The sequence below is a fragment of the Acomys russatus genome, chromosome 15 (genome assembly GCF_903995435.1).
Source record: "Acomys russatus chromosome 15, mAcoRus1.1, whole genome shotgun sequence".
Classification (NCBI taxonomy): Eukaryota; Metazoa; Chordata; class Mammalia; order Rodentia; family Muridae; genus Acomys; species Acomys russatus.
In genome coordinates, this window is record NC_067151.1 from 23,979,025 (window position 1) to 23,988,427 (window position 9,403).

Below are 9,403 nucleotides of genomic sequence, written 5' to 3' on the forward strand. Positions count from 1 at the left end.
CAACACAGGGGTAGTTCCATCCATAATGAGCTGCTTCTTCCTATGTCAATCACCAATTAATGAAATTCCAGGTAGGTTTGCCATCTTATAGAGGCAATTTCTCAGATGAAGTTCTCTCCTATTAGATGATCTTCATTTATGTTAAATTGAAACAAAACATAACATCACAGACATCCAATACTCCTCAGGTTTTAAAAGTTCTATAACTTCGTAAGACAATCATACCTTTACCCTGGAGGCCTGTGAAGTTTATGAATTCATTTCATAGCAATTCCACCACTCCATAATACAGCCATAGATGTTTAAATACAGAGATATACACGTATATTAAAACATCCAGTTAATCATAATATAACTGCACCAGATTTGATTAATGTTGCTAGGAAAACAATGCATACTTATAGTTTTATTATTTCTAATGCAATTTTATTTCTACTTAGTTAATATATTGCTATCTGAACTATGGAACACAAAAAAGCTATTGGAACAGGGCACATAGGCAATATGGAAATATGTAAAGAGAATACACAAGCATAAATTATATACAGTAATAAAATTATTTAATGAACTTGATAATTAACATTTATGGGGCAATTTTGAAATGAAGAAGCCATTTAGTCTTTGAGTTTAATTAATCATATAGTAAACCCTAAGAATTATGTAATATGTGGCAGAGTGTCACTACTTTTTATTTTGGCTCCACTGATTTTTGGCAGGAATGCATTAATTGCTATTTGACTAGAAACAGCATCAATATTGGTTAGGGTAGGTAATTCATATTTAATAATGAAAATTCAGCAGAACAATAACACTAAATTGTCAGTGTGCAGATAAATGGCTTTTTAAAACTTTAACATATCTGTTTAAATCCATAAGTTTGTTGTTCAACACAGTTTCACTCCCTTAAAAAGTAAGTATTGACTTGTTAATAAAAAGCAATTTTGTGATCAAGTTAATTTAATATATTCTTGATAAATGTGATGATAATACTCAAAACACTTATGTGTAGTTTTCTACATAGTAGACCTGAAATTAGGTGGTGTGAAATTGCTCAAAATGTTGTCTTACTTTTCAAAAGTTTTAAATAAAAAGAGTTTCAATGAAAGACATAAAAAAATATGTTCTCTGAGCTCATTGTGATGGTGCATGTCTTAACTCCAGCCCATGGAGATGCATAGGTGAGTGGATTTCTGGGAAATCAAGGTCAATTTGGTGAACCTTTAGCAACTCTACCTCTACAATTGGCATCAACCAGAGGCTGAGTAACCATAACTACACTTCTATAATCCCCAAACAACTAAACAAATGTATTCATTATCTTCTGAGTACTACTGTGAATTTTGTGGAAAAAAAAAATGGACTGGATTTTTATCTGTGTTTACAGTGTACCAGCACTTTTGCTACAATAAATTTTTGTTTGAAGCAAATAAGGCATCAAAAGTAGTGTGAAAAGTTAGGCTGGAATTTATAGTCCACTACACCTTATGTGCCCTGTAGGATAAACAAAATCCAGGTTTTTAGAAGTTTCAAAATATGAAATAAGAAAAATGGAGGCTGAGTATCCTTCAGCACATGGAACAGAGCCACACTGACACGTAAACATTGTATTTGAAATATACTGCAAATGCTTGGCAAATCCAATACAAAGCATTTTCATTTTCTCATTCTCATCTCTCAAGCAAGGCTCTTCATCTCATAGTCTACCTAAAGACTTTTCTGACAACTTAGAATTCATTATTTTCTCCTCCTATGTTCATTATTTTTACTTCTCGAAAAATGTCTGCCATATGTTTAGAGGAACAAGGAAAGCAGAAGCCACAATGGTTTGTTAGAATTGAACAGTAATAAAGGATAACACGGTAAATTGGGATGCCTTCAGCTTTGAAGAACAAGACTCCACTGAGGATGTTCTAAACGTAAAGCATCTTGTTTAACTTTACCTTTGACAATGGGGGAGAGATCTAAAGTTCTTTAATCCAAAACAGTCCTCAGGGAACCAGGATAATTATTATGCTCCTCTCTGTATCGGTTCATGTGTGATACTAGTTCTTCTACTGGCTTAGGGATAAACCTCAAGATTGTCTGTTGCTTGTTGTAAGTCTTTTCACAATGACTGATTTTTATATCACTAATCATCTACACGCAAGTTATTGATTGTGAAAAAACACAATTCCTACCTGGAGATTTAATACTGCACTGAATGATTCAGGGATAAGCTTTTAAATGGCTTATAAGTTATTTTTTTCTGATTGAGTTTTAGCATTTTTTTTACTATATCCAAAGGTTGAGAGTAAATGGTTTAGAAGGGGGTTACTGATTGAGAATTATCAGTTTTATTAATGAACTGGATTGAATTCTCTGTGTCAATGAGATGCTCAATTATAGATTCACGTTGTTAATCATCTTGCTATCAAAACAGGTACCGTGATAAAATAATCACTGGAAAGTTTCTGTATCTCTTGATAGTAAGTAGCATGGAGTTTTGCGCCCCTTATATCTCAAAAGAAGCATTTTTATTACTGTCAATTAGTTGTTATAATTTTTAAATCACTTACTTTTTTTCATTTTCTATATTTTGACATAGTCATACATGTAGCCAGGCTAGCAACTGAACATACTATGTAGCTGAAGTTAGAAATCTACTAATTCTTCAGCCTCCGTATCCCAAGTACTGAGATTACCTGCATTAAATACTGAATGGAACATCACAATACTTTTAAATGCAGTAAGAGCCAATATTCTTATTCAGTTCTTTGGAATGTCGATGACAGTAATATATGTGAATTTGACAGATCCCTGTTCAGCAGTGTCCATATAAAACTCCTAGTTGTCAGTAACTGCTTATATTGTTTAACAAACTTTTATTGTGTTTGTTTTTCCTCCCAGCCCTAAGTTTGCGGAACAATGGCTCATGCGACTCAAAATATACTTACAAATACCTAGGCCATATATATAGGATCTTCTCTGACTAGCTCATCACTTAAAATAACCTATGTATACTATTGTACATTCTGCCATACAGCTAGTTACCTCTGATCAAGTACCACAAGTCTGCTCTCTTTCATGTCTTCCAGAAGAAGCTCTCGCACCCTGCTCTATCCCAGAATCCTTTCTGCCTACTGGTCATCCTATCTTCTATTGTACTCTTTCCTATAAGGCATAGTTTCTTTTTTGTTTTTGTTTTCTTTTTGGCAGATGGTGCTTTGATACAGATACAAGATATTTCTTCTGCTGTTCTTCCTTTAGTCTAATAAAAAACAATTTTGCTTACAATACTAAACTATATAAAAAGAATAATTATTAAACAATTATGAAAACTATTAGATAAGATTTATGTTCACAATGTCCAGTCCATTTGAATTTGGCAACTTTGGATAAAGTAATTTACTATCTATCCTGTCTTGGTGTGTTCAGAGTACTGTACCCAAATTATTTTCCATCTTAGCTTGCATTAGTAACCTAAAAACATCTAGATCTAAATCCTAAATAACTTAACCTTAATTGTAAGACTGTAATTTCCTAGTCTTTAACCCCATCAAAGGCTTGAGAGGAAATAATATTGTCTAGTACATAGATAGTTCAGGCAAGCAGCTTCCAAAAAATAGAAATGACAGACAGCGGGCTACTTGGACGGTGCCCCAAAATTTCTCTATTATGTTGGAACATCATCTATAGCATTCTGTCCAGTGTATCTGACAGACACTTTTGTGAAGCAGAAATTATGAAAATTATGAAGTACTTGTTTAAACTGTCTTAACATAACGTGATAGTCAACTTTTCCTGCATCCAATTTTGCCCATTTCATAGAGCATGTTATCTGCAGAAGGAGCAGGGGCAGATTCTTTGCTCAGTGGCTGGGTTACAGCGTTTGAAGGCATCTCCTAGTGCAGGTTCTTCCATGTTTAATATCTTTTTCAAAGTCGAATGTGGTGCTGTCAGGAGCTGAAATGTCAAAAAGACTTAAACTAATTAAAACATCTTTAAATGGCATATTCTGTAGGGCTCTGAGGTTTTTGAAGACCTCCTTCCTATCTATATACATTTATACAATGTATAATAATTATCTACCTATCTCTAGTAAATCAGTATATGTAAACTAGGTTTGTTTCCAGCTATTTACTTTTCTGTTTAATCAACGATGTATAAATCTGTAATAAACTAGAGTAGTATCTGCTATAACCATGACTTCAATTGACTAACTATTAACTTTCATTTCTTAGTTATCCTAATCAGTTTGTAATAGCATCCTTTAAAAGTACTGGAAGTAAACCATGCATTTATAAATGACCCATATATAAACAATACTTTATATAAGAGTTGAAATGTTTGTGTGTGTGTGTGTGTTTTGGTATAAAATAACATTAAATTTTATCAGTATACATTACTATATACCAGTGCATCAAAAATAACCTAAATTCTGTATCAATATACAAAAATCTATACCAAAGTTATGTTATTGGCTTATAAAATGTTCTTTGGTTTAAGAGTAGATTCAGAGCTGAGTGTGGTGGTGCACACCTATAATCCTAGCACTCAGGAAGACAGGGCAGGTGGATCTCTGACTTTGAGGTTAGCCTGGTCTATAAAGCCAGTCCAGGATAGCCAAGGCTACATAGAAAACTCTGTCTCAAGAAAACAAACAAAAAAGTAGATTCAATAATCGACCACATTTTTCCTGTTATTACTATACTTCCCCTTTTCTTCTCAAACCATTTTTCTCTTATGTAAGAAAGAAATGTATAGAGAGAAAAAATGGAAAGAGGGATGTCATTGATTCTGTTTATTCTATACATTTATTACTCCCTGGTAAGATCATTTAGTAACCTGTAACCAGCTCCTTTTAACAATAAACATCTATAGGAAGACCAAAACCTTCCACACTGTCTTTTGGGAAGTGGAGTAAGGTTCTCTTAAAATTACATTCTGGTGATTTTAGGGCATAGGATTTCTTTTGGAGGCCCAATAAAATTGGGAAAACTGGTTTTGATATCTAGCAGTAACATTTGTTGCCAGGTTTCTAAATGCTATTTCCGCATAGTCTCCTCTGCTCCTCTCCTCATAGTTACTCCCTGATCTCTTCTCTGCCACACCCCAATTACTAATGATTTACTATTCAGAAAGGATATTCCAAAAGATATCAAGGAGAGATGGCAAGTTTCAAGTAAGACTAGAAACTATTAAGACTGGAAGAAGCAACCTAATATGAGCAAAAAGTTCCCAAAGAAGGCAAATGAGTCACAGAAAGCCTTTTTAATTCCACTGTTAGGAGTCACACAAAAAGACCTACCATCCATTCTGCCAGTCTGCGTCTTTATCTTTTGAAGGTGTCCATGGATATTAAGAGATATTAATGACCAATGATTAATTCCTGTTATTTTCGGTGTTGTTAATGTAGTGGTGGTAGTGTGTGTGTGTGTGTGTGTGTGTGTGTGTGTGTGTGTGTTTGTGTGTGTGTGTGTGTGTGTGTGTGTGTGTGTGTGTGTGTGTGTGTGTGTTCTTTCCTTTGACTTTCTGGTGTGAGTTCATGAACAGTCTTATTCATTTTCCTCACCTGTTTGTTTGTGTTTTCCTGGATTTTGTTTAGGAGTGTCTTCTCTAAGGACAGTTATTCCCATTATAAGATTGGATTTAAGGACATTTTCTTATCCTTCCGCTGTGTTGGATTCTTCAGGGCTTCCTATAGTAAAGTGGATGGCCTCTGATAATGCCATATTACCATGAATGCCATTGATTGTGTTCTTATGCTGGCATCTAGATATTTGGGTTTGGGGTAATTATAGGTTTAGATACTGATTTCTGAGTTTATCTTTATATGATGGATTTTGGTTGGTTGTTTTTTTAAAGACAGGGTTTCTTTTATAGTTCTGGGTGTCCTAGAACTCCTTTTGTAAAGCAGGCTGACCTTGAACTCAAAGATCCCCTTGCTTCTGCCTCTACCTCCTGAATGCTACAATTAAAGGCAAGTGCCACCCACATCTGTTGTTATATGATGGAGGCTTTTTTTTTATTTTTTTCTTTGCTCTATGTTTCCATTCTTGTCTTCTGGCTTGAGTGGACTGTGGCTCTAGTGACAAGAAAGTATTTAGGTCTAGTAGTATGTATCTGTTTTCATTTTTGCATCTTTAGTGACCTCCGGGGCTTTGTGTGCTAGAATTGCTCCTGAGTTCTGAGGATCTGGCATTCTGGAAACTACAATGGCCTATGTGCTTCCAGGTACCTGGGCTTCCTAGGATTCCTAGTGCTCGTGTGGTCTCTGGTAGAGCAAGAGTCTTCTGCTGGAGTAGGAACCTGGAACATGGAGCCTGGGGTAGGGATTTTGTTGGCCACTGATAGATGGGATATAAGGGGTATTAGCAAGCAGTGGGCAGCATTGTGGCTGGGGTTCTTAATGCCAGTGTAGCATCTGGTAGAGCTGGAATCTCCTGTTGGCATAAGTAGATATTGAGAATCATGTTTGTTTTCGTTTATTGAAAGATATGAAATTATTTCAATCATATATAGTATACTCTTATTGCTCATGTATTTTTCAGGAATAATAATTTAATACAAACTTAGTATTGAGAGGCTGTTAGTAATATTTGATTTTGATTTCTGTCAGTACATAGAAAGAGTGGCAGTATTTATTGATATAGATGGATAGGGCAATACTGTCAGAGCAGTACAGTCACATTTCTTGGTAATGTTTGGAAATCTGTCCTCAAAACATTACACCAGCATGTTTTTGACACCCTATTTCTTCTTGTCACTGATGTATTTTTTATGTCCCATTTCTATTTTGGTTCATGGCTTTTGACAAGCCGGAGGCATCTTATCAAGAAAGAAATGCTTATAATTGACTGTAATTGTACAACTGATATTCAAATATGACTTGTTTTATTCTCAAGTACTCATTAGTTGTTTTTTGATTTAGAGCTTGCAGTATACCAAAATTCATACATAATGAAAATCTATTACACAATTTCTTTCCCATCATCTGGATCAACTACCACGAGTAGTTGAATACTTTTCTAGGCAATAAATAGGAATAATAAATGACTTCCCTACCCTTTTCTCTGTTATTATCCTGAGAAATTCTCTAACAAGAATACTGTGTCTGCTGAATGAAGTAGGAACACACCTCTGCTCTTCCTCCTTGTGTGGTCACCTGATGAGGTATATACCATCTTAGAGGATAACTCTAAGATATTTCCAGATTTTTTAAATATAACTTATTGTGCCATTAACTGAAAAACACCAATTTAAACTTAGGGAATCTCCTGTAAAAAGCTCAAATTGCTTAGGATATTTTCAAAGATATTTTCATGTATTTGTTGTTTGTAGGTAGTTATGTGCATGCATGCTTGTGTGTATATGCCATAGGTCACCCATTAAAGAAAACTTGTAAGAGCCTATTTTCTCTTTCCACTGTGTGGCTCTCACAGACTGAACAGATGTCATCAACCTGGGAAGCAGACACCTTTACTAACAGAGCCATTGCAAGCCCTTGTGTATATTTTGAAGTAAGAAGTCATATATCAATAGTCATTGGATTAAGATCCTGTTTTCATATGATTTTCAATAAACCTTAATATTGCATATCTTAAATAAAAATACCTTTCAGTTTCTTTTTCAAGCTAACTGTGTCTGTTGATGTTTAGATGAAAATGATTAGGTGACAATTTCATAATGGTGTTTAAAAATTGAATACTATATTATACACTCATATTATATATTTACAACATTATATATACTATATATACAGTATAAATTATAGTATATAACATGTCATATTATATTTAATACATTATATAGTATGTAAAATATAATATATATAGCATAGTATATAAATTATATTGTAGGTTAATAAATTATTTTAGTTTTGCTATCATTTGAAATTTTGGATAACATTTTTGAGTAATTTATAGGAGATGTTAACCAGTGCTATTTCCTTAATAGACATTTAATTGAAAGGTGTACTCCTAGTGCTATTTTAAAGACTTTCAAAATGATATTGGTCTGTTCATTCAGATAATGGTTGAGCAGGTAACTGATTTAGGCAAAGACTTGGCTTAGACATTTTACACGACTAATTGGATCACCCTTCATATCTTGTGAAATTACTATGAACATAGGAGCAGATGTTCAGCAGCACAGCAGACTTAAGAAAGAATACAGAAAGTGCAGTAGCCCTTGACATTCTGAAGATGACCTGGCACTTGCTTCTAGGAGAAGTAATTTGCTTATCAGATATAAACAGACTCACAGAACACTGGCCTCCAACAATGTTGCTCAGAGACCGTGATAAAATGCGACAAGTAGAGGGCACTTCCTAATGCACCTAAGCATGAGAAGAAACATTATCATAAAGCACAAAATTAACACACAGCTCTCCCTTATGTAGGAGAGGTGTTGCTGTTTAAATGATGATACTTAATACTTTAGCTAGCCTTAGCTTTTTATAGATAGGATTGATTCACCAAAATAGGCAAGAAATGATTGCTGTGTTCTTTGTATAACCAGCACAATGAACCCTTTCTTCTCTTGTATTTTCTAAAAATTATACAAGCAAAGCCCTCAATCCTACATAAGTCTCCCTTTTCACTGCCCAACAACATCAACTACAAAGAATAACAGGCCTAACTCAATAAAATGCAGGTGCATTTCTAGTAGTGTTATTAATTGAAAATAACAACAGTTTGTTAATGTGACCAAGGGAACTCACATGTGGTCTTTGAATACTTAGGCAATGGTTCTGGCCTTGATGTGGGCTCCCCATTCTTTTGTTAGGCAGCTCTCAATCATCAATAATATAAGGTCCAAAAGATCTGATGGCCTTCATCTAGCTTTAGTGTGCCCTTCCTCACACATTTTTTTTTTTAATTTTCAGTAGAAAAACTTTATCAGTAGTTGTATCTATAATACATACAGATAACATCTATTTATAGATAATGATTACATACATATACATGGCCATTGAAGTCAGTGAGAAAAATAGGGAATAAATGATAAGAAAGGTGCTCGCTTTGGCAGCACGTATACTAAAATTGGAACGATACAGAGAAGATTAGCATGGCCCCTGCGCAAGGATGACACGCAAATTCGTGAAGCGTTCCATATTTTTATGAAAAGTAAGACATAACAACAGACACTGAAGAAATACAAAGAATTGTAAGAACCTACTTTAAAGGCATTTATGCCACAAAATTCGAAAATTCAAGGGAAATGGACAAATTTCTCGACCGATTCCATTTGCAGAAATTGAACCAAGACCAGATAAACAAATTAAATAGCCCTATTTCGCCTATAGAAATAGAAGCAACCATTGATAGTCTCCCAACCAAAAAAAGCCCAGGGCCAGATGGTTTCAGTGCAGAATTCTACCAGACCTTCAAAGAGGAGTTAATACTGATACTATTCAAGCTAT

General features: G+C 34.5%; 1 non-coding gene across 1 annotated transcript; it reads left to right on the top strand.

Annotated features, from left to right (window-relative positions):
* The first annotated feature begins 8,993 nt into the window (after positions 1 to 8,993).
* LOC127199720 (U6 spliceosomal RNA) lies at positions 8,994 to 9,100 on the top strand. Its single transcript, XR_007831984.1, has one exon. It is a non-coding gene; the product is annotated as a U6 spliceosomal RNA (small nuclear RNA).
* Positions 9,101 to 9,403: the final 303 nt, after the last annotated feature.